The 27,943-nt window shown below is 36.6% G+C and overlaps 1 protein-coding gene across 1 annotated transcript in view; it reads right to left on the bottom strand.

The window, feature by feature from the left end:
- Positions 1–27,943, bottom strand: part of LOC113238297 — a 319,493-nt gene that overhangs the window by 79,003 nt on the left and 212,547 nt on the right. The window lies entirely within an intron of this gene.

Here is a 27,943-nt window from a genome sequence, read left to right as displayed (position 1 = left end):
CGAACCTTCGCTGCCCGCTATTGTGTCCTTGTGCCATTTGTCTGACCCGCCGAAACCCCTGGCCCAAACCGGCTCACTTTGATACAACAAAGTTCTGGGTCTGACAAAATATATAAATGAAAAGAGCAAGGAATTAATTTATATTTTCCCACGTAATTGATTGCAAGGGGGAGCCGCTCTAGAAATCATCACTTTTGATAGTTTTTTTAGGCGAGGCTGTACTATGAGTACTAAAGCAACGAAACTCACTCCGGGGCACTTGGAACACCCTGTTAATTTCCCAAATTAGTCCTACAGGGAATCCGGGATCTCCTCATCCAGCACCGACATTGCAAACCGTTCTGTTACCGGAGTCGTCAAAAAATATCTTTTTTAATTTTTTTTTTCATACTAAGTGACGGTATGAACAAGTCGTAACAATAAGTGACAAATAGAAAGGATATTGTGTGAAGAAGTGAATTATTATCACAAGTGAAGCAGCATGTTAGAGCCTTTTTGCCGTTTTTTTATATCAAGTGACGAGTTGAACAAGTCGTGCGCCTGGTGATAAGCGACACGTCTGTCCATAGCAGTTTCAGTGCTACTCAGAGCTTTAAATCGCAAAGTTCTGAGGGGCACTGTCTCTGCACCCGTCACCCTGAGACATAAGTTGACAAGTTCCAAGTGCCTGCAATTTCACCAGAAAGAATCCTTTCTCTTTAAAACCGGAACACAGTAATGCTCATATTACTGCTAGCCGGCAGGAATAGGTAAGATGGCAGTACTACCCGGACGAACTCTTTGACAACACGAATTTCTTAGGGGCAGTAGTATACATCCAAAATTCACATTTCAAAAGTTCTTCATGTTGCGAATATAAATATTTTGCAATAGTAAAGAAGGCAGCGTCGTAGTACCTTAAAAAAGTCTCAACACGGTTGCAAAAGCTCTAAGGTTGATAAACAAATGCATAAGCCGAAATTGCAGCAATAAGTCTAGGAAGAAAGTGGGTCAAACATTTGACATCGCGAGGGAATAAATCTCCAAGTATCAACTGTACACGACTTACCTGTTTTCTGGAAACGGAGTATTTTAACTACTATTTTCATGTTGCTGACTGTGTTTTATTGGGTTAGTTTCTGCGAATTTTTATTCAAAGCAAACTTTGCCAAACTGTGTAGGTGGTTAAGTTTACAAAATTAATTATACTTTCAAATATATATGGCAATTGTAATTGAATGAAAACAATTCACCATAGTTGTCTAAGGAATGAAAGTTCACACAAGGTAAAGTAAATTGTAATACAAATTAAACGGGTTCGAATCCCGGCATCATCACATTAGGAATAAAACTTTTTTAAGTTGGGCGTGGTGGGTAATGTAGGTAGTGAACTCCAACAAGGAATATCCTAGTTTGCGGCCAGGTAATTGATGTGATTGTTTGGCACATTATTAGTTTTCTTCAAATTTATGTTGTTTAATTTAACCTTTCTCCTCAGCATATTGATAGTTAAGTTAATCTAATGGTAGAGCGTGTATCGGTTATGCGGTATTATTTCACATAAATACACGCAGTAAATTCCTTTTTTTCTATTATTAACAAGCAACTTTACCTTAATAAACAGATACAAAGAACTGACTACAAGCACATAGAAAGATTCGCGAGGTCCGCTGGTTCGTTCCGCGGCTTAGTTGGTATAGCGTCTGGCACGGTTTGCTAGAAGACGTCGGTTCGAATCGGGCCGGATCAAAGGAATTTTTTCTAAGTGTTCGATCTTTGTATTAATAATTGTAACAAACTAGTATTGTTTTACAAAAAATAATTGAATATTTTGGTGGTGAAACATCCTGATATTCAATAAAACACTTAACTTTACCTTTTCAATATAAAATGTGTGCTAAAAGACCAGAATAAGTTATTTGCCGTGTCGGATCTCGGTTCCCACGGCAGTTTGCAGCGGCGCAGGCGCAGACAGTGCCAATCTCGGCAATCAGATACAGGGCCAGTTCAATGTCGCTAATTCAATCCTCTTCATTGTATCAACACATCGACCTTTGCTTGTTGGGAAATATAAGATAGTTTAATATGAATTTCTTGTTTGATTGTAAGATAGAGTCAAAGATTTGTTAATTAAAGTTAATTTCGACATCAACATTTGCAACATGACTAGTGCTTTAAAAAGGGAGTCCAAATCCTCCTGCCATCGCCGATGTGGTCTACCACGTCTCCGGTTTATTTATTCATTCATTTATTTATTTAACATTCGTAACTTAATAGACAGAAGCCCAAATGGCTACAAACACAGAAACAACGAAAATAAAAAAGTAACTAAAATAAACATAAAACATTCCACAGAACTGAACTTACAGGCATCATTTGTTCAAATACTTTCCTACATTCACTCATCAGACATCCAATCGTGCTTTCAAATTAATCAGTATGTGGTGCCGCCTCGAGAACAGAGTTGAGGAGTGTGATGGTCCCCAGCACAGGTGTGTTTCGGTGGGCCTGCGTGCGCACCAAATGCGCGACGTCCGGTACCAGCAATACGGGGCGTCGCGCGCGCCTATACTCATCCGGCACAAACAGCCTTAGCAAACGCTGCACTAAATAAGAGGAGTAATTTTACTGCGAATAATACTTACAAAAAATTTGGCCAGCGCGAGGAACCTACGCAAATGTAAAGAGCCGGATCCAAGATGCCCTTGCAAAAAAAGCATGGGATGTATGCATGGGTAATAACCATAGCGCCTTTTGTAAAAATGGCGGAATGTCGTTTTGATTTGTGGGGCTTCCCTTCCGTGGTTGTCTTGGGCTACAACTCGCACGGTATCCGGCAGACATGACTTGTCCAGTTCCACTTCAGCTTGACCGCCTTCCGAGCTACATCGACAATTTGTTTTTGTGAGCGCAGTGTGGTAATCCGGAGTCGATCCATTAATTTTACACTGAGTATTTATTCTGCACTCCATAACTCGGCAAACCTCGAGTTTAAGCCTCTAGGCTTCTGTTAAAGAAGTCTGAGCCTGAGAATCATACTTGACAACTCGAAGTATGCACGTATTCATAAGCCTACGTTTAAGCGTCATCAGTAGGTCACCCTTCATTGGGCGTTTCATGGGCCAATAGTTTCTCCAGGCGTCTTGGGTCCCATTTTGAACTCTTTCTCTATATCGAACACAGAAAAAACTCACTTCGATCCGGCTGGATTCGAACCAACGTCTCCTAGCAAACCGTGCCAGACGCTATGCCAACGGAACGAACCAACGGACCTCACGAATTTTTCCATGCGTTTGTTACAGGTCTTTGTTTTTGGTTTTTTAGCAACTTTTGCGGTAGCGCCATTTGTGAGAAATCTATGAAAGTAGATATGTATATTTCCATCATTTTAATGAACAACAGAGCAGTTTTTCAAGACTTCTGTGGTGTTGTTTTTTAATTCGAATCATGAATATTACGCATTATTAATGAATGCTTGGGACTTATCAACTATGTCTCAGGGTGACGGGCGCAGTCCATAACAATTGTAGTGCCCCTCAGATCTTTGCGATGTAAAGCTCTGAGCGGCACTACAATTGTTATGGACAGGCGCGTCGCTATCCACCAGGCGCACGATCTGTTTGTCCCGTCACTTGGTATCCTAAAAACATATATTCTTAATTGGTTAATGACGCTTCACTGAAGGATAAAAAATAAATGCCACTAAACATCAAATTAATTTGAACGCATACGTGACTTTATACACCACATTTAGTGTTCTTAGAATAAATGATCTGTGCATCTTCGTGGCTGTTTAACTCCAAGATGTATGATCACGTCACATCGTTAACTATGTTATTCTTGTAACAGATTTCGCTATACTGGGACAATACTTTACCATCAATATTTCTAAATTTTTATTTAGTTTGTTGACTGAAAATCTGACTAAGTTTCTAAAGAAGAACTGGCAATAATTTATTATTTAAAAATTTTCAAGTAATAATTTGCTAAATCAGAGTGTAGGTTTCAACTAAATAAGACTTCATGTTAGAGCAATTCATTTCCGAGTTAAACTATACAAAATAGTTTTCCAAATATTGCATCTAATTGCATAATAATTGCCAAATACAAAATAAACACTCAACTTTTTCGCTAAAAAGTCCAAAATATTCGCCGTAATGAATTATCAGTTTATGTTTTGCATAACTCTTTTATCTTATCAAATGATGACCTCATCGTGCTATCATTAGTCTTGTTTTGCACGTTTTGCGTTTTGTTTTCATTTACACTCTCGATTGCAAGGGAAGCGTTGAATTAATTTAAAATACAATGTTGCTCCAGTTAACTAAGCACCTTGAGTATAAAAATTATATACGTTGTTAAGAGTATCACTCGATAAAGTTTAGTGTTTTTTGCAAATGTTCAAATGAGTAGCAAAAATATAAAAATTTTTGCAACATAATTACAGAGTTAATTTCATAACATGGTCTCAATTTTACGATTTTGAAATGTCTTTAACATTAATTTAAACTACAATGTTTCCCCAGTTAACTAAGCGTCTTAGGTATCAATTTATACACGTTGTTAAAATATCACTAAATAAAGTTATTTAGTATTGTTTGTACAAATATATTTATTTACAAAGTTAATTTCATAATATGGTCCAAAATAACGATTTTCAAATGACTTAAAGAGTTCAAGTTGGGTGTTTAGATAATCATGTCGACTCCTACGCAAGTTTAATTTTAGTCTCATAAGGCAAGGAATGTTGCAACAGAAGACCATGGGTAGAGTTGAAAGCGATCGCTAAATGTTTCCTATTTCGGTCTTGTAAATAACACACGTAGTAGACAAACGTTCATTGCGTCAAAGAGCAAATGAACATGTTGTAAAGAAGGAGAAACAAGTCTTTGCATGAGCGATTTACTAATACTATTTATAGTATAATTATTTGTCGATATGAGTAGAATCGAAAACATTCAAATAGCATCACGAATGGCACCGATCTAGGGGGCGTTTAAGTGTATACAGTAGAACAAAGAAGTCAAAAATAAAAAGTATGGTTATTTTTGAAAATATGTGTATTGGTGTCATAGATGGGAGTATATATCGGATTAAAGTGTATGTGAATTACCAATAGTTATATTAAAAGTGTGGGTTATGTTAGTACCAGGTGTCACTGAGTGGCGATCAAGAGAGAGAGAGAGAGATCTCGGATAACGACTTCACGCATTAATTGCATGAAGTCGAAACCGACTTCATAGAGTCGAGATCGACTTCTTGCAGTTAATGTGTGAAGTCGTTATCAATTTCATGCAGTCGAGATCTCGGATACCGACTTCACGCATTAACTGCATGAACTCGAAACCGACTTCATGCAGTCGAGATCGACTACATGCACTCAATCTGTTAGCAGCCTTAGAAAGAGTGAAGAAAAGAAGTAATAATTCCCAGCAAGCATCGCTTACATCTCTCAAGATTTGGCCCGTATGACCAAGATGACTGATAGGGTCAGGAAGATGGAGGGTTGGTCCTAGACCACCATTCTGCCAGGTAGACGTCATTGCCGTTACGACGGGAAGCCAATGGCGCAGGTGCCACCCACCCTGGACTGAGGCGAATGGCGTGCAATAAATTAAAGTTAAAGGTACCTTTATTCCAATAAGGTTAAGGTAGAAACAAAATTTAACGCAAACATTTTGTTGGTAATGAAGAAACATCACTCGTATGCAAGAATGAGTGCATACAAGTGTTGTGGTGTACATAAGTCATAATACCGGAACACACACATACATGTAATATACCTTTAATATATTCAACTAATAGAAGTTGATACCTTAAGGCTACAAGTTACCACGTTCCTCCTTAATGTTTTTATTACCCAACATCTGTGGGGCGATGAAAATTGACTGATGGCATGGTTGATTGATTCTAATTGCTTTTATAGGAGCCCTCCAGCCTATTACCTCTGAGGCGACATTCCTGATAATTTCCCGCCAAGCTGTCAACGTTTAGTTCATTAATTCGATATAGTATTATAGAGTTATTACGATAACTCGTGCAAAAAAGCAACAGGACTATTCTGCAGGAATAGGTTTTGTTGAATGTAAGTGCGCGAAATTAGTAGCAATAGAGTTCCTAGTGAAAGAGTTTGTCCAGGGAAGTACTGGCACATTACCTATTTCTGCCGCCAAGTGGTAATGCGAGCCTTACTGTGTTCTGGTTTTGAAAGGTAAGGCTGCTGGTAAAATTAGAGGCAGATGAGACTTGTCAACGACTTGTATGTTTCAGGGTGACAGGCGCAGTGGCAGTGTCCCTCAGATCTTTGCGATTTAAAGCTCTGACTGGCACTGCTACTGCTAAGTACAAGCAGGCGTGTCGCATAACTTTTTCATAAAGTTCGATCTTCATAGGTTAAAACACAGTGCGTGTGTCATATCTGAGCTCACACATGCTACTTCAATTGTCATGATTATTCACTTCTTCACATAATATCCGTCTTATTTGTCACTTATCGCTACTTTTAAATTGACCAAAAAATATCCACATATTCAAAATAGTCCCTATATTCTTTTTAGATAGTTTGATATGATGAAATATATATTTGATTAAAATCTACGTTATGTCAATGACTGCAAGGACACTTTGTTTCCTGGGATCATTAATTTGCGATTGTTTGATTTATGTCCGAACAAGTTTACTATTTTGGTTCAATATATATTTTTGGTTCAGCCTTTCGGACCATTTTAGCAGCAGAAGAGCACCTTGTGAAAGAGTTCGACCAGGGAAGTATTGCCGCTTTACCTATTTCTGCCGCCAAGCAGTAATGTCAGCATTACTGGGTTCTGGTTTTGAAGGGTAAGGGGTGCTGGTGAAATTACAGGCACATGGGACTTGTCAACTTATGTCTCAGGGAGACGAGCGCAGTGGCAGTGCCCTCAGATCTTTGCGATTTAAAGATTTGAGTGGCACTGCAACTGTTATGGACAGGCATATAGCTTTTACTATCAGACGCACGATTTGTTCGTCCCGTCATTTTATATTTAAAAAAAAACCTATTGTTGTCTACTTGCTATAATCGCCACGCTTAGGCAGTAAAGCTTATAATATTATGCACAAAGGGGTAATCCAGCTCATCTCCTGGATTTATATCATAGATGCTATTTTCACCTCTCAGAAGGTACAAGGAATAAGTAAGTACAAATATAAATATTGAAACGTGTTACATACATAATATATATATATGTGTTTAACAGTCCTGTGTGAGGTTAATCCAAATTGATCTGTTTTATACAATAATATACGCATGTAACTTAAGAGTATTCCAACTGTAGAATAACATAAATTTTTACTAATTCCATAGATAAGTAAGTTACAAAATTGATTGTCACTTTTATTCTAATCACATATCTACGATACGGCCTTTAAACTTGCCGGTGATTCATAAAAAAACTATTATTTATACATATATTAATTAACTGTTGGTATTCGAGACCATTACGTCTTTAAATTACCGAAGGGCCCAAACGTATAATTTAAAGCATTCGACATGTAAGCTATGCATTATTAACATCTTCCATTCCCATTTAAGGAAGCATCGCGGGTACGAAGTTAAACCGCGCGAAACAAACCTTCTTTTTTGTCTGTGAAAAAGAATAAAAATATAAAAGTTCCAGCCAGCTGCGCCGGCGCATCCTGTGCGACGTCACTACACCTTTACACGTCCATTGATCACAGCGTTCTATTGCTGTCTTGCTCTATACAAATGAATTCCGTGTGAGGAAATGAGACGTCAGTAAGAGTGGCTACTGTATCGAGATAACGGCAGTCTTCCGCAAGGCGTTTCTTTAATAATGTTATGTTACATGAGCTTTAACGATAGAAGAATCTGGTATCTACATTAGGTAGGATTGATTTATTTTTAAATTAATTGAATATAGTGATTTTCCAAGTTTGCCTAATTAATTAGTTGGTTAATTCCCAAAGTAAAATTGGTAGCTATCTGTACAAGGATTATTTTTTAAACTCATGATTAAATATGCGTAACAGCATCATCACTTTTGGGTATAATATATATTTAGCAAGTTTTCTGTGTTTCTTTAAAATCAGTGAGAGTTAGAGAAAACGCTCAAAAATTAAAATTAACTCTAGTTTGCAATGACAGTTTCACATTATAAGCCGACGAATATTAACTCTCAAAATTAGCTCCATTAAGCAATTTCCATTGCCAAGGGCACAACAAGTCTTGACAGTAGGAGTAGATACTCGTACAGTCAGTAACTAAAGATGACGTTTCTAAATTCTTACTTCTCGATTTTGTTTCTGCAGTAACCTTAGTGGCCGACTATATCCGGGATCGGGGCTAGGGCGCTGTGTAACAAAGGCTGGACGATGGACAATAAATTGACATTGTTGTTACACAATGACTTCACACTACGCCTCGTATCGGCTTATCGCATATTTTGCTGTGGTTAAATTTTCTAATAAAAAAAGGATTATTATGAATGGACTATAGATTAAATTGTTCGTGCAATAAAAATGCTGACTTGCTTTTTTTAGTTACCAAAAGCATCAGGTCAGCGAGTAGATCACGATCTAATTTTATTCTTCTTAAAGAATACACCCACGGATATACGTATTATAAGACCAACTAGTGGAAATTGCGAAACATACCATCTGCACGCACCATGCTTTTTGCTTCCTCCTTCCTAATGTGGACAGTTGAGGAATGGAATTCTCTGCCTGTGGATTTGATCCGCAATTAATATAATATGGGTCTTAACCAGAGAGTAAATAGCCTATTTACTCTTTACCTTATACCTTCTAGGCAAGCATGTTCCATCCTTAATAACATCGTCACTTGCTATCAGATGCGATTGTGGCAGATCAAATTTTTGCCCATATTCTAATTTTTTTAGCATTACACCAAAGGAAATTTTGGGTCTTTTATCAGGTGCCATTTTATTCAGTCATTTTGCACGCTAAGTAAGTAGTTTAATAAATACTTTGAAACAAAAATGTCAAACATATTTACTACTTACAAAAAATTATTACGTTTTTTTTACTCGTAGCACTGTAATAAGTTAAATGAAAAAAATATCTGTTTACATATTCGTACCTAATCGATTTCGAAAATTTTCACTATAAAATACTTAAAAAACCGAGATCATTAATATAATCGATTCTTACGTTGTTCTCCTTTAGGGGAGACCGGGCCTGGTAGTTCCCGGGGTAAGTTGTTCTCACAGCAATAACTTTGCAAGGAAAATATGTAGAAATACATGTGAAGCGCGTCGTTAAAGCGTCAGGTGATGCGTCTTGTCGGCAGCCATTTGGCTATGTGAACAGTAAAATATCACGTAAGTAAATTTTTTCTTGTTTAAATTTTTTGGTCTGTCTTTTTTTAATATGGGCTGATTCATACGTAACTTTTCTAAATTGTAGTGACATTGGTAAGGAATCTTATTGTTTGAGTTTTTTTTTTTATTGATTCTATTACTTTGCCGGTATGTCAGTCTTCGCATAAAAACGTAATTCGGGGTTATAAGTTCCTCCGTATAAGTAAGTGTTCCGCTCCGAAATTTGACAAAAATTTGCCCCTGTGAAAAAGACTATTGAGATATTAGTAGAAGTGACTATACTATTACAAAAAGCGATAAACATTTGTTAAATATTTCCACATTTTGAAAATGAAATCCTTCATTTTCGGTATAAAACTGCAAGTTATTTGAACGTTCAGCCCCGCTCTCCCCTACTGTAATTTGATGACAGAAGAAAAAAATTATTTGCGATCACTGCTTCTTTCTTTATGTTTTTTCTATTTCTATAAAAGTGTCGTATAGAAACGGCAATTACGAGTGACCAAGATTTCTTGCATGTTTATTGCACCTTGGCTAGTAGGTAAAATAATTTCTCAATTTCGACAATGAAATGATAACAAACTAGTGGAATAATTTCACAAAAAAATAATTGAATATCAATTCAACAAAAATTTAAATTCGACAATGATGTTCGTAATGTAGAAATCAATTTGTTAACATTATCTAAGGTCGTTTATTATCTGTCACTTGTCTCTCCCGATAGCTAGAAAGGCCAGCCGCGCTATCAAATAATGACATAGATAATGTATATGTCGACTGATAAGATATAAGAGTCAGGGCCACATTTGTAGCCTTCGATTTCTATCATTTATTTTACGATATTATTTTAGTTTTCTATTTATTTCTTTAATTTGTGTTGTTTTTGACTCCATATATAGGCCCACTGTACACATTTCAACTAACGCGGAGTACAGAGGAGCTGTATCTGAAATCAACAAATTTTGTCATTTCCATGTCCATGTGGAAAAATTAAAATTACCAAGTTGCCAGATGCTCGAGAATTGTTGCACATATGTGAGAAATATATTTTATGATACCAAATGATGGGACGACTAAGTCGTGCGCCTGATGGTAAGCGACATGCCTGTCCATAACAGTTGCAGTGTCACTCAGAGCTCACATCACAAAGATCTGAGGGGCACTGCCACTGCGCTCGTCACCCTGAGCTCGTCACATAAGTTGACTAGTCTCACGTGCCTGTAATTTCACCAGCACCCTTAACCTTCAAAAACGGAACGCAGTAACGCTCACATTACTGCTTGGCGTCAGAAATAGGTAAGGTGGCAATACTTCCCCGGACGAACTCTTTCACAAGAAGCTGTACTGCTACATAAAATACATATTACGAGGCAGAAAGCATTTTCGAAAGCAAAAGTACGAACATTTTAGATATCAATGTTATTTTTTTACCAATTTCTATACTTACTATAGCCGTAAGGCAAGTTGCTATGGTTTTAAACTAAGATATTGATGAGTCTAATGACATATGCATTGTTATAACAAACCTATTCCAGCAACAACGCAAATAGTGAATTAAACAACAATCCAACTGATGTATAGAAAAAATAAAGTTGTTAATTGATTTTTTAATAGCGAGAATCCAGTTCTACTGGTCTGGCAGCCCTGATTGGCCGTTGAATAACAGTTTTTCTACGCTCCACTGGTTCCTCAGTGAAAAACATATTAATTACAACTTTTGAAAGTAAAATGTATTAAACTTCAGAAGTTTATACCACTATAAATAAGTTAATGAATATTTTAATTATTTTCGTCATAAACGTAACTGTTGTACTAACGTAAACATGTGCCTAATAAAATGTACTCGTGGAAGAGGTTGAATTACGGGTACAACGTATGAACGTTTAATGGGAATCAAAAGACGATTGGAATTATCATTTTTTTTCGAATTAAACGTTCTGGCATGTGTGGTCGGTGGTTCGTATGAATATTGTTATCATAATTTTTAAGAGGATCTTTGGAAGAATTCGCCCAGGGAACTAACGCCAACTTACCTATTCCTACCGCCAAGCAGTAATATGAGCATTACTGTGTTCCGGTTTTGAAGCGTAAAAGTGCTGGTAAAATTACAGGCACATGAAACTTGTCAACTTATTTGTCAGGGTGACGGGCGCAGTGTTGCCTACCACCAGGCGCACAACTTGTTCGCTTTGTCACTTGGTATCATAAAAAAATCAACCTCTTTAGCGTACTACTAAATTGGTCATGAGTGTATATCTTACATTATGTTTGCAAGAAACTGATAAATAAATTAAAAAGCAACTTGCGTGTCAGACTATGAATAAGTGACACGTCTTCTGGTTAGCTTAATATAGCAGCAAAAATTGAGTACGTAGTTCTCGTGCATAATTTATCCTGTGGTTGAGAGATGTCTGTTCGTTTTAACATTCGTATTGGTCTTTACAAACATAATGACAGCTGCAATCACGCTCAGTGGATGTTGCAATTTATACCTACAAAAATATCCAATCAGGACCCCGATTCAGAACTCTTCGATATTTTAAGCGAATCGTTCCATTGGATATCGTTCTCGAAATGCAGGGCGCTATCCGAATTATTCAGAACATTGGAGTTAAACGTTCGATTCGAATTCGGATACGATGTCGTTATCCAACAGCTTTTACGCACTTAGTCGGTGAAATAGATTATAAGAAAAATGAAAACCCTTTTATACATAGGGCGCACTATAAGTTTCCGAAACTGGCCATTTATATAAATAATATTTAAAAAGTTATTACAACATTTGAAAATGGAACTCTTTGGCTGTAGAATACAGTTTGTTTCATCTGACTGTCCTTGTTTTTACATTGTGTCGTCATTTTAGGAATTGGTTGTTTACATCACCATGGATAAATCCATGAAACTCGTGAAAATTTTCATAGTATGATTTTTTACGACTTTAAGTGTAATTTAACAGCTCAGCGGAGCTTCGCTCGGCTTCAAACTGCTTTTGGCGATGAAGCACCACGCAAGACAATTATTTATAGCTGATTTACAGAATTCAAAGGTAGTCGTGTGAGTCTCAGTGACGAATTTCGTGATGGTCGCCCGTCCACTGCTGTGAACAACAAAGATATCGATGCTGTGCGCCGTATGATCAAAACAGACAGGCATGTGACATACCATGAGATTCGGCCATCTTTAGGCATAGGCATGAGTCAAATACAATCAATACTACACAAACATTTAGGTGTGAAAAAGTTGTGCCCTCGGTTGGGTGTGAAAAAGTTGTGCTCTCGGTGGATTCCACACAATTTGACTGAGGCTCAAAAAACGGATCGTGTCACTTGGTGCAATGCCATGCTTACCAGAACGACGAGGCGTCAAATTTGGTGTGGGACATAGTAACAGGTGACGAGACATGGATTTATTATAGTTACGATCCCAAAACGAAACAGCATTCGAGCGTATGGGTCTTTCGAGATGAGCCGAAACCAATCAAAGTGGCGCGCGTGCGAAGTGCCTCTAAGCGGATAATTGCTTCTTTTTCTAATAAAACTGGACACGTGGCTACTGTTGCTTTGGAGAATCGTTGTACCGTGAATAGTGATTGGTACACGACCATTTGTTTGCCGGAAGTTATTGATAAACTCCGTAAACAAAAAAAACCGTAAAAATAACGGTAAACGCCGTATCATCTTGCACCATGATAATGCCAATTCTCACACGGCCAGACAGACAAATGAATTTTCGAAGGTGAACAACGTTGACCTTGTGAGCCATCCCGCGTACAGTCCCGACCTGGCACCTTGTAACTTTTATTTATTTCCAAAAATTAAGAACCAGTTACGCGGTCAACGATTTTCATCACCTGAAGAGGCTGTCGAAGAGTGAAAATTTGTTTCAGAGATTGTCACGGAGGAGTGGCACAAATGTTTTCAAAATTGGTTCATTCGTATGAAAAAGCGCATTAACGCTAACGGAGAATATTTTAAAAAACAATAAATTAACTTCCGACCTACAATACTAAAAATACTATAAATATTTTTTCTCTGATTTATTCCGAAAACTTATAGTGCGCCTTATGGACTTCATTTAAAATAATAAGAGATTTCCATATTACTTTCTTGCTTTGTAAACTATAGGAAGTTCGGTGACTTTCATTCGATAACTGTATTCTGAATAACGTTTGTAGCCTTTGTCGGTCGAGAGTTCGAGTAATCGTACGTTTCGTTCGAGTAAATGTTTTCTGTTTGGTTTCGAATACGACAGTTTGACGTTCGATACGGGTGTTGTGAATAAAAATGAAAAGAAATAGTATGTATGATATCAAATCGAATCGACAACAACTGAGTTATCTGAGTTATAGTAAGGTTCTGAATCGACCCCCAGATAACGCTATTTTGACAATACCGAATGAACCCTACCTTTGGTTTGTTGATATTATAGGTTCTAGATCCAACTTTTTATAACGATATAGCAGTGAAGTCGGATTGTCAGTGCGTGACTTTTTCGAGAGATTGTCACCACAGTAACGTGGTGACGAAAGCTATTGGCAGTTCTAACAGAAGGAAGCTGAAGACAATACTCGAGTTACAAGGTTTATTGACATTAGTATTCAATTACGAAATGTTTTATGTTTCCATATGTTTTGCATTGTATAAATAGTCATTTTGATCAGTTATGTGTGATATGTGGCGTAGGGGAATGCTTTAGTAAAACTACCGACTTCATCAGCCTAGGGGCGTTTTTATACTCAAAGCTGCCAGTGCCATTGAATAACATTAAATTTCCTGGAACATTAATTTACATATTATAATTTAATTTGATTTGACAATTTAGCGTTTTAGATACGCTTTGAAGATGGAATGGTAACTCACAGGTTGCTGTCGATCTTTAATTTTGTCTTCATCGCTATAATTAATGACACCCATGACAATACAGAGTGTACCTAATATATTATGCTGATAAACTAATATAGTATATTATTTTATCAGCATACACTTCCGGACACATAATTCGAGCTTAAACAATGTTTGATAGATCAAAAATATTTAATTAGTTATTTTGAAACTAGTATTCTAAACGTCTTTTCCTTATGGAAAAGACGTTTAGAACTTATGTCCTTGAGGACTTATGTCCTTGTTGGGAATTTGGATTTGCAAAACCGGGGAAAACTTTTTCTTCAATGATAACACTATTTTTGTATTCTAACCCTTTACGACAAAAATGCGAGGTGCGATTTGTTCGGGAGTATGTATAAAATTTTGTTTTGTTGAGGGATATGATATTTATTTAAAAACTTAATTAAATACTTATAAGGAGTACTGCCAAAAAAATAACAGGTTTTACTCTTTTTAACCGACTTCCAAAAAAGGAAGAGATTCTCAGTTCGACAGATTTTTTTTATATGCATGTTATCTGATTACTCCCGGCATTTGTGAATCGTTATTATGATATTTTTTTGTGTTGGAAAGAGGTTATCTCAGTAGAGGTCCCATTTAAATTTGAAGAAAATATTCCACCTCTAAGGGTGACAAACAAAAAGGGATGAATGACTTTTGAGGTCAGGTTTTTAACGGACTTCAAAAAAAGGAGGAGGTTCTCAATTCGACTCTATTTTTTTTGTATGTATGTTTATGCGAAAACTCGGGCATTTGTGAACTGATATTGATGATCCTTATTTTGTCAGAAAGAGGTTACCTCAGTAGTGGTCCCATTTAAAGTTAAAGTAAATATTTCATTCCTAAGGATTGTAAACTAGGGGATGAATCCAGTTTCGCGCACTTTCGGGTAACCGATTTCAATAAAATTTGGCAAGTACATGCATTTTATGTCTTCACCGCTTTAACGACACGAATGACAATACAGAGAACAGTAATAGGAATTAAGAATAGTCTTAACTAAGAATCATAATACAGCAAGTGCACCTAATATGCTGATAAAATAATATTTATCTACATACATGTATATATATATATATTATTTTATTTTAGATATGATAGGGATATGATATTTAAAAACTAAATTAAATATTTTTGAGGAGTACTATAAAAATAACAGTTTCTTCTCTTTTAAAAGGTACAACTCTTAATATTATTTGTTATGTAGCCAGTGCAGATAAGATAGAGATCATGTTGCAACATTGGTCATACAATTGTCACTAATAAAGATTAACTCACTAACTCGAAAACTAAGTTAAAACTTATATGGTCCTTCGCTCGGTAGATAAGTTAAAATAACCAACCATTAATAGATGTTGTTCGTATATGTATGTGTATACTTAAGACTCCTTTCTGCTTGAATTATTATAACACCTAAGATATATACAGTCATTAATGTCAAATACTAATAAAGGCGATACATAAATGTGATTTAAATTTTATACCAATTATCTAAGTAATTTAACATAGTTGTTGATATTATTTAAATGACATTTATGATAATTTACGATTTTATATTTGTATTTTTTGATTTTATAATTCTAACAACGTTGTGCTAATTATTGCTCTAAGGGTTATTACTTTAGTATTTTTTCAATTAAATTTGTTACGTAATATGTCTTGTAGATTGAACATATTTTTCCTGCTAGTTTATTTGTTCTCTAGTTTTAATTCAAACAGTGGCAAATGGCAGTAACAGTGACCGTTGGTTCGGCCATGTAAACAGGGTGAAAGAGGATCATGCGGTAAAAAGAGAGTACTTGGAACGGGTTTGTAGCATCTGTCGGGGACCCTGAACGCGGAAACGCCCTGTGGGATCTTATAGCGAGCGCTCGAGTGATGTTCGTCCAAAATACGTCCTTTTTATGTCGTTAAGCCTAGTCGGAGTAGATTTACCTTGATCACAGTATCCAAACAGTTCAACAATGCTACTACTGACAAACCTCTTGAAAAAGCCGATTGCCATTATCGCCACGAATGTCAGGGGATTGTCACTAAAGTTACAATCTATTACATTACGGGTTATTTGCAAATGCAAGCGCTTAGTGACTGTCTACGTCGTTTATAGCGTTTATAGTACATCCATGAAACCTATACAAAACAATTTGGTTTCTTTATCTACTTTCTTTACGAATAAATGGAAACTAATCTTTCGTTTAGTAATAATAGTTATCCTAATAGTTCCTTCTCTATTGCTGCTTGCTTCACCACATAATATGTTTTCTCCCTAGTGACTATGCTCTGATGCTCATTGTCAGAGTACCTTTGGGTAAATTTGCCATGACTTAGTTGGATAGTCGACCTGGCAGGAATCTTGAATCCTCCCTAGAGAACAGACAAGTCAATCTAATAATACAAAAACGTGGGAACGCTACTAGGGTTGTCAGGAATAAGAAGATTCCAAAATGCGAAAGAATTAACTTGGAATCCTTTATCGGTTCCCTTTGAGGATAATAAATGGTTTCAGCGATCCGATTTAGATTCAGATCCGATTTCAGGTATAAGTAGACAGATTTTTTGTTGATTTTCCTTTTGAAAGGTACTTACAGGAGTAAATGCTCTTACGTACCATTAAAAAATGGTACGACGAGTACGACTAGTCTTTAAGGAACATGGGTGTGGTGGAAAACTGTTTAAATATCGCTAAGCCCCGTAAATTTCGTTGAATGAAGTTGAAAATAGTATCTGAAACTCCGAAATTATGAGAAATATTTTTAATATTTGGTGATAGCGACGATTATTTTTTTATGATGGCTATTCGATAGTTTCGATTACGGTTGCCGTGCTACATTAACATCCCCGACGCCATGGCACCGATTTCCTTCTGATCCGGTAAGTTCGCGGACTAGTATTTTTCTTATGAAAAAGTAATGGGTTGTTTGAAGGTAGGAATTACGAGAAAAAAATAACTTCTTACACCGAGAATAAGGGGATAACAACGAGAAAAATGTATTACGCAAAAATGACCAAGATGGTAAAGCGACGGAATAGCTGAAGTAGATTGTATAAAAAGTTAAAAAGTTGTAAATACATAGACTAAATCTAAACAAGTTTTGAGTAGGAGAGCCCCATAATATTATTATATAAACTAATTATAAGTGCGTAACTTGCTTGGCTAGCCATTACAAATAAAGACGGTTGCTAAATGAAATCGTACATTACACACACACACTCACACACAAAAACGCACACACACCCATGCACACACACGAACACACACACGAACACACACACACACACACGCACACACACGCAAAACATGCACGTTTACAAACCATAAGGAAATTCTATATTCCAATATCCACATTTCATTGATAAACTTATCAACAATAACAATATAACCCGTCAGATCAACTGTTTAACCCATAAGGCACAAGTTAACGGTTTTCGCAAGTCGTTAAACTGGTTGGTTATCGAGGCTGGGGCACACTGAACGTGGTGTAGTATACACAGTCCGTGTGCCCTGTACACTTAGCTACAGATCAATAATTTTTTTTTTTAGAGCAGTATTATTCAATGTTGTTAGGTACAATTTTCTTTAAACATTTACTCACATTGTGTATCTTTGGTTAAGGCCCGCCTATAAATTCATCTTATGATTATTCTCTTTTTTGACTATCTGCACTTTCCAGGCATCTGTACGAAATAGCGTCGCGGATTTTGGTGGTACTAAGGACAAGATTTTCAGAGATGATATTCTGCTTCTACTAGCTATAAACTGATGTAGGCTGATGATGATGACCAACGGGATCATTACGTATATTCTGGGCGAACAGCTGGACTGGCCTGAACTGGTTTTTAAATTTATGTTTGTGCCTAGTAATTCGTATACATAATGACATTATCATCTCTTAGTTTTTCCGATTGCTTGTATTCTTGCCACAAGACAAAATTCTATCATATAAGTCTTTGTGAATGTGGACATTTTTGATGTACGTAAACATTTTTATTTATTGTTATCACTTACTAGTTAACAATATATTTTTTTACATTGTTCTTCAATTTGTTACTTTTGTATTTAAGAACTGTTAAGATATTTCTTTTCTTGGGATGTAAAGTGTACTATTACAAATGAAGTATTGGAAGAAAAAAGGTACATAATATAATAATGTACTATTCCATCCATATCTTAGATATTATATTATAAAATATGTATTTATCTAAGCATTTATATAATTTATAACAATTTAATATTATTATATTATTTTTATATTATATATTTTTTTGTTTTGTTGTGCACGTATGCCCGTTCTTTTAGTCATAGTGCCCTGTATTTAGGTCTGCAGGAAGAAATTTCTATTAGAAATAAGCAGAACATCTTGTTTTAATTTTCCTTAATTCTTTATGACTTCTTGTATTTTTCCTGTACAATAAACTATTAAATAAAATAAAATAATAATAAATAAGTCACACAAACACAAACTGTCTTCGTGGCCGAACGGTTACCATGCTGAATTGCCACGCAGAGGTCCCGGGTTCGATTCCCGGTCCGAGAGAAGTATTTGTATGGCCTACATTTACTTCTTTCGTGAGTTTGGGTGCAATTTGTGCCTGTCTATTTGTATGTGTCCATGTCACGCGCGATACAGGGTTTCCCTAGTGCGGGACTATGAGTGTGTGCCTTATTATTATTCTTATTACTATTATTATATTATTAATATTAAGTACCTTAATTTTTTTCTTGAACATTGACGTATTATATTAATGCCAAATTACTAGAAAGCTAAATCAATTGATAGTGACGAAACGTTGGCAACACTTTTATTGATCTTCGGCATTCTTCTTATCTGCAACATATCAAGCATTCCAATCATGTTACCCACTCTGCTACGACGCAGTCATTTGCTGCCTAATACTACTAGCTCTCAGTGTGCCTCGGCGTTTAAAGATTCGCACGCTACGGGGCGGGGAGCTTGCGGCTTCCGCGTAACGTTAACGAGGCACTTTGCCGGTGTAGATTGACCTGCGCTTGCGGTTCAGGTTAGAACTCGTGTTTAAGAAAAGAATTTGAAAAATGTATACTTTTGCACCGAACCTAATATGAGGTGGTTCTAAAAATAGGTGTTTTTAAAACAGTTGCGCTTTTTTGCTAAAATTATGGTCATACTCTAATGTAAGGACAGGACAACATTGGATGATTTTAGTAAAATATGTTTATGTACGTAATTTGCATAATTGCCTACCGTAGAGATCGGATATCGATCTACGCATCAAGCACTTACGGCTGCTAGCCATATCTAGAAGGGTATTTTTGAAACACCGTTAGAAATGTTTATCTATTAATCTAGACAGACTTGCAATGTGATTTTGATACTGAAAACATCTTACGGTGTACACACTATGGTGTTACGGTGTACACACTGTAAGTCGCGGTGCACCCGCGCCGACTGCGTCCACCCTCACCAACTGCACACTAGTAGTTTACCAGCTGCATACTAGCAGTGTGCATGCATCGTTTGATGCAATTGCAACGCAAAAAATGCAATTGCAAAAAAAAATTGTAGGTGTGCAGTCGTGCTAACAAGTGCTATTTTGCAATTATTCATACATTACATATTACACACTCAACATTGCCCCGCAGTTGGGAAACCCTGTGTCGCGGGTGCCATGGACACACCATACACAACCACAAATGACACCCAAACTCACAAGAGAAATAAATGTAGACTATACATTTATTTTTCCTGGCCCGGGAATAGACATAGACAACCACAAATTACACCCAAACTCACGAGAATAATAAATGAAGGCCATTAAAATATTTCTCCCGGCCCGGGAATCGAACCTGGGGCCTCTGCGTGGCAGTCCGGCATGGTAACCGTTCGGCCACAGAGGCAGTTAATTGCGATGCAGCCACAACGCTGTAGGAGTTTTGTTTTGTTGACTTCTTTCCAACAGCTATTTTGCAATTGCAACGCGGTCATGCATGACGCAGGAGGCGTGCAGTTCCAACAGCTAATTTGCAATTGCGATGCAGTCGCAATGCAAACAAAGTAGCGTTTGCGACGTAGCAAAAATGCATTTCCACTCTCGTTTCAGTGTTACGTAAATTAATGAAATCGTTTAACGAATAATTGTTTATCTTCTGTTTTCCACACTACCTACACATTGTTTAATACAATGTTGGTGTTTAACTGTTATGTTTACTTTATCTCGAACGTGCAACAATTTAAAGTCACTATCAACTAGAAATGTATATCCTAAATAAGTTATCAATCATTTTAGATAATTTAATTATACATTAATTTAAGACATTTAATTGTAATGGATAATTTAGGATATAGCACATATCAAGCTAAATCAATAGTTTTTTAACTACAAATTTGTATGCTATGGAAATGATGTATAGTACAATTTTTGATATAGAATTTTGTTAGTTTCTTTAACTCGGTTACAGGTATTGTACAGAGAATCTGCTTAATTAATGCGGTCGCTCATTTTCGACGTTAAATTAAGAATTCTAAACATGTCCAACCAATTGGCTCATACCTCGTATGTAAAGGACCACCAGGCTTGTCAAGTATAATTAATACATACACATACATGAGTTTTCTGCGCGTGAGCATCGAAAGTACACAAGTAATTTTGGTCGATTACAAACAAAAGTTTTAAAAATATGTAGTAGTCAACTGGAATGTAAACAGAGCGTGAGTGGATTGATACATCGTCGGGTATACTCCCCCCGGACAAAAGGGATGTGTTTTTATTCCTCATTGTGCCTCACAAAGAGGTTCAACAATCGGGCATTCACTCTCCTCACAGTCTCTAGGGTTACCACATTCCCTATTTTTGTTACAATTGACCAAAAATCTGCCGAGATTCGAAGTATCTGCAAGTACCTTCTTTCAGATTTGTTAGCCGTCGGTATGACTATGATTTATTATTGTAATCAATGAAAGTGTACTTTCACATATACAATAAACGAAACACATAAATAATTTAAACTACATTGCTTTTATTGAAATATCAGTTTGACAAGTGGCTAGTTTGACTGATAATTGACTACTTACCTGATTATACGTATAAAGATAAATTCATTTTAAGGAAAAGTAATGTTGACTTTTGAATTTTTTCAGGGTTACGATCTGTAGTATCGCGTCAGTCGTCTTGAGTTATTTGTCCTTGGTTTTACTATCTAAAATATTTTTCATATCGGTAACAAAATTTGAGTCGTAATTTTTAAAGGTTTTGGAACAGTTATTATTTTTCTATGTACATATAGGTATATATACCTACAAAGGTATACGCGTAACATTACTGCCATCCCTAGCATGTCTCTACTTCTATACGAGATCCTCCCGTCACGTCGCCGGCCGAGTCGTTATAAAGCTAGGCCGGATTTCCGAACGCACACTACACCAGGAAATTTCCACCAGATATTACATTAAAAGGGTACAAACACGCAACGGCGAATTAAAATTTTGGCATCCGTTTCAAGTTTTTGGTATCATCTTTTAAACCCTCTTAGGTTTTACGAGCTTTTAAATATTTTTGGCGCGGTGATTTACAGCAGTTACACGGATACTTTTAGGCTAATTTATAGGCGGTTTCATCGATGCAAACGACCAACTGCATCGATGCAGTCGCTTAGGTTGAATCATTAAACATTGGAAATTAAACTATTTTTCCGGATATAAATCGCGTATATTTGTTTTTTTTAAAACAAACCGACGTTTCGGGCCCTTTACAGGTCCCATGGTCACGGTTGACTGAAAAAAAAAAAGGTGGTACAGTCTTCAACCAGTTACGTGTAATATTAATGCAAACCACCCTATTGTTTCACTATAGTTACAATAGTTATTAATTAATATATTATATATAATTATATATATATACATAGCAAAATTTACGCACACTAAACCGGAAAGTGTGTGTCAATAATCTAACTAATCAGCGTTTTAAATACGGCTATAGGGCGGTCGAGAAGCCAAGAGTCTATATAACGCGCTTTCATTCCATCGGCATGCTTTAAGAGATTTGTCAATATCGAAGCAAAATAGAGGTAATATATTAAACTATATTAACATCATTCACACATAATTTTGAAAAACGAAACACCAGACTATTTTCGCCGACAATCACGCAACGCCTAATTACTCATACAAAACGTCTAGTTTATTTAACGAGGTAAACTGCATGGACATCGGCAATTGTCATCTCCTGCCATACTAATTCTGCATACTTGCAACTTTCTTCTTTACTCCTATAAAAACGACAATGTTCTGTATTGTTTAATGTACGCGAATTTGTGGATAATAGGTTACCTCTATTGCGATCGACTTGTGAGTACGAGTAATTATCAATGCACAGGTGCAAGCGAGAAAACTACATTGTTTTATTACCGCGGTAAATATGTGTGATGTCCACGTGATGATGTCGCTTGTGTAACGTTCTATGATTGGCAATGGTAATATTATCCTATTTGTTTTTGTTGAAAATAATAATGGCAGGCGAATTATTGATACGCGCTAGTGGTTTTGTTTTTGGAAGTGAATTGTTTCAGTATTATTTAGTGTTTTCGTTGGTTTTTTTTTGCGGTAAAGTTAGTTGATGAGCAATAACAATATTTTAGCGTTAATTCCTTTTTATCATAGAATGTTGCACACTTGTTGCACAAATGATTTCTGTTGTAGTCTACGTCCCAACTGCGAACTGCCTTCTCTTTCGAGAATATTCACTCTTCGGCAATTATACAATAAACTATTAATAGATTATGAATACATAATATATATTGAAATTTTAATGTTTCTTATATTGACTTAGAGTGTGTCACACTTAAATACGAAGAACGACGACGTCAAGAGATGCCATTCTTACCTGGAACAAAAGAAGGCAGATTTAAGCAAACCATGTTAATTGATGTTGGTTATTATTATTATTTTTTTGTTGTTGTTGAGTTGTGTTTTGTTGAGTATTATGATACTTAAGCCTAAAAATTACTTATCATTAAATAACGTCACCAATACGAGTGAAACTCAATATCACTTCAAGGTGCAAATAATAAAAGTGATATGAAGACCACTGTAAATTCTAAGCGCTCACAATAAGATGCCTTTTGTAAGAACAGCTGATTCTTCACAATCAAGCGCTCTAAATTACAAATACATCGCGTTTCTGTGTTTTCATAGCATTTTATAACCCGTAATGAGGTTCATTCTACATAGTACATACGGCGAATGCGTCACTGCGATATTTTGGTACATAGATCTCTCGTAAAGTTCTTTTAATAGGACAATATCCGCTACTTCTACAGATATCGTTTTTAATGGACATATCGGTAATTTGAAATAATGCGGATAGGAAAATTTCAACAATTCCAATACACGGTCAGTTGTATAGTTGTCTGCATCAATATTAAGTAATCAGTGTAGCAGGTAACAGTAGAGCTCCTTGTGAAAGAGTTTGTTCAGGGAAGTACCGCCAACTTACCTGTTTCTGCTGCCAAGCAGTCTAATGTAAGCATTTTTGAAGGGTATGGGTTCTGGTGAAATTGCAGGCACATGGGACTTGTCAACTTATGTCTCAGGGTGACGGGCTCAACGGCATTGATAAGATCTTTGCGATTTGAAGCCCTGAGTGGCACTGCAACTGTTATGGACAAGTGTGTCGCTTACCTCCAGGCGCATGACTTTCAAGTGCCGAACACTTGGTATCATAAAAAAATCATGATCATCATATTATGTGATCATACGTCAAAAGTATATAATACGATAATATAATATATAATATATAATAAACAATACGAACTACATGAAACAAATTATATAAATGTGAAATTTAATAACTTTCATATTTAAGAACAAAAAGTTAGCGGTCAAGTTCGTTCGTATTTTAAACCTATAAACCTATCTTCTGAAAAGTTGTAATTTTTACACCAAGGGTGCGATGACAACGGTTCCATTTTATTAAATTTTATATAAATATTATTAAATATACAATATTTTACACATTAATTATTTGCCAATATGGACTATTATTAACATATCATTAGATAAATGAATTAGTACAACAATAGGTATGCTTAGTAATGTAAAAGAAAGATAAGTCTTCTAATTGAATATTTTATATATATTATATATATTTTATATATATATTTTATATAGGGTGGCATCGTGGATCATCTGCTTAAAAGACTGGCAACGTTTTCCCTTTGGTGGTATTTTTTTGATTATACGCCGATGAAGACGTCGTCGCCGTCATTGCTTACAAGCAAAATAAACCATGACAGGAGCAGTTTCTAGTTGCTTATGTCGAACACTTTGTGATTGGCAATAGGTATGTGTGTGTCCATTGGAAGCAACAGGAAACATCATATTAAGTGTATGAAAATACAGTATTCACGCCAAGTTACCGGTTGCTTGTAAACGACACAAGACACTACAGTGTCTAGGTTTGCGCAGCGTTCTAGCTGGTGGACTTTATTCTTTGGCAGAAAGTAGGTAGTATCAGTGTTTTAGTGACCTGACTTTCAACGAGACCCTAATTTGTGCAGATATTAATGAACATTTTGTGAAAATGGAATTTTACTTTTACCGTGTATACATTTCGTCGGTGGTAACTGTAAGCAGCGACAAAATTTGATTTCCCCGTACATTCTGTGCGAAATTTTGTGGCGTGAGCACTTCTATGGAAGTGATTTTTACTCGTTTATTAACATGCCAAAAGCATCACGAAACAAATTTAAAGAAACTCATTTAGAAATAATATTCTTTCTTATAAATACGTCAATTGCGAGCAATTAGTTATTTTGCGAGCAGTTAGTATATTGTCTACACTGTCTGTAATTAGTTTAAACAAACATCCATACAATAAGGATTTCGTTTAATGTCGCATGACAGGACCACGAACAAAAACTTGAGATGTTTGTAAAGTGAGCTCGTATTGGTGTTACGAGCTATTTATAACTGATGAACTCCTTAATATATTTATATCTATCATCTTCACATCTGTCACTGATCGTTACCTCTCGCTAAAAGTCATAAAGTCGAATACAAATAAGTCATAAAGCCACATACGGTACAGTTACACAACCACTTCTAAAGCTGACATTCTCCAAAAAAGAACGAGAAATTCTATAATTGCGAATATTGCGTCGTGCGAGTTAGCGATAGTAGTAAAGTTGAAGTGAAGAAGTAAGCTCTCCCTGGTGTCTACTTTTCGAGTCAATGACATCAAATTAAATGTTATATGACCATAATTCGGTCAAGCGGACTGCATTATCTGTGGCGTCGTAAAGGTTTCAGTTATAAGGACATGTCAAATAGTATTGTGGTATTATTAAGTAGCTTTAGAGCTCCTTGTGAAAGAGTTCGTCCAGGGAAGTATTGCCACCTTACCTATGTCTGCAGCCAAGTAATAATATGAGGCATTACTGCGTTCCGGTTTTGAAGGTTAAGGGTGTTGGTGAAATTACAGGCACACGGGATTTGTCGATTCATGTCTCGGCGTGACAGGCGCAGTGGCACTGTAACTATTATGGACTGGCGTGTTGTTTACTACTAGTAAATGTTTATATTACAAAGATCTGAGGAGCACTGGTACGGTACTGCACCCGACACCCTGAGACATAAGTCCCATGTGCCTGAAATTTCACCAGAACCAGTTATACGGAAGAAAGGCATTAATTTCATCAGTGCACATATTAGCATATTTGACGATATCTTCGTATTAAAGAATACATACAGAACGACACATGTAATGTATTATATATTGTAATTCTTTCCACACTAATTACGTCGAACAATACGGCGCCGGCGCGAGTGAAAGTCACTAATAGTAAACAATTACATAAATAGAATAGTCACAGCACGACCATTAAGCCATTTGCGACAGAAAAAACGATAACGGTTCACGATTCTACTAGAAAAATATTTATCAAGAGAATTCCGATGAACATCCCGGGAATTCCGCCTGCCTCATACCTTTCATGGTTATCCGACCGGATAGAATCGTGTTCTAAATCCCGCAGCAACATACTGATGTTGGTACAGACCAAGGGCTTGTCTTTACAGTCGAGTAATACCAAAACAGCGACGGTTACTGAGAAATAACCGTGTTTGCAAGTGAGAATGATTAGTTTATCTGTCGACTTCTGCTACAAGTCTTCAAAAGACCGTAAATTTGTGTATAACTTCGTAACATTTTAAATTCCAATTCTGAGAATTGGCTGTGTTGTGTTACGCAGTTTGAAAAAAATTCTTAGAATTTGGTGACGTAGTTTATATTTTGTTTATTGGGTATTTAGGGTTGTTTGTAAATAACACTTTTGATTTGATTTGTGGAAATTTTTAGAGAATTTTTTAAGGCACAGGCACAGGCAGATAGAAATTATGTCTCGAAATGAATTTGTTTGTATAGTGTTGTTTTCTTTTCACGAAAGACAACGATTGCATGGTTAACTTTTTTTTTTAATAGACAAAATAAGTGCGTATTTGAACCTCCATCCTCCTATATATACCTCATGGAAAGTGATCACGAGGTCGACAATGGAACATTTACCTATTTACTCTTGACTTGAGCCTAAATTATAGAGTCTGGGTACGAGTCTACAGGCTGCAATTCCACGTCATGCCATTTGTGCGTATCCTAGAAGTATCCACTACTTATGGGTGGAAGGGTGCAGTAATGCTGAACATTACTGCATTCCGGTTTTAAAGGATAAGTGTCACCACACTTATTAACGCAGAATCGCATTAGCCGGCCAGAAAAAAGGTTTATGTCCATGAACGTAAGAGCGAAAAACACGATGTGCGTTTCGCATCGGTTCGTACGAACGTGGCTCGACACAGGTCGAAGGCAACATATCTGCTTCCTGCGAATTTCCAATCGCGTCCGCACGCATATCGACGACGGCTGATCCTATTTAGAAACAACGGGCGCGACGGCGCTCGAACGACGACGTCTAATCGGCGTTGAAACACAAAACTGCGAATCGGCGCGATGCGAATACGCAACGCAGAAAACTTAAATGCGAATTACTGCGATGCGATTTCATAAGGCAAGACATCTCACTGCCACGGTTCGAGTAACCATTCCTTCGACAGTCGTTAACCGTACTGAACATATTTTTTAAACTAGGTAGCGACATGGATTGTGAAAAGAGTGTTGCACTGCGGTTATTGATAAGAAAGTATAGGAAAAAAACACAATGGAGATTAACATCGCACGAATGCGCGATGAGGAGCAATTCGATGCGTCGTGCTAGCTCGTAGATTTCTGTGATGCGACGTCGCATCGCAGTTTTGTGTTTCGACCCTAAGGGCGACAAGTGTGGTTAAATACGATCGCATCAAGACGATTCCGCGTTAATAAGATTGGTGCTGATGAATTTAGTCAGAGGCACATGGGACTTTTCAACTTATGTCTCAGGATAACAGGCGCAGTGGCAATGCCCCTCAGATCTTTGTGATTTAAAGTGTTTTGTAAGTGTGTGTGAGTGGCACTGCCACTGTTACGGAAAGGCGTGTTGCTTACCAGTAGGCGCACGACTTGTATGTCTCGTCACTTGCTATCATAAAAAAAGATAACAAACTCGTAATTTTACATGAACAACAAACAGCTACCCACCTTACCTACAATAAATTCTTAAGCGATGAGTTGACGTTGATGACTCCAAATTGATAGGTTCAGGCCTTATAGCTCTTATTCACGCAAAGCGTGAGAAATAGGTAAACAGTACAGATGTATAGTATATTTAGTTTATGA

Source organism: Hyposmocoma kahamanoa, unplaced genomic scaffold, assembly GCF_003589595.1.
Source record: "Hyposmocoma kahamanoa isolate Upper Pololo Valley unplaced genomic scaffold, ASM358959v1 95, whole genome shotgun sequence".
Lineage (NCBI taxonomy): Eukaryota > Metazoa > Arthropoda > Insecta > Lepidoptera > Cosmopterigidae > Hyposmocoma > Hyposmocoma kahamanoa.
The sequence above is the reverse complement of the archived record's forward strand: the minus strand, read 5'-3'. Positions and strand labels throughout refer to the sequence as shown.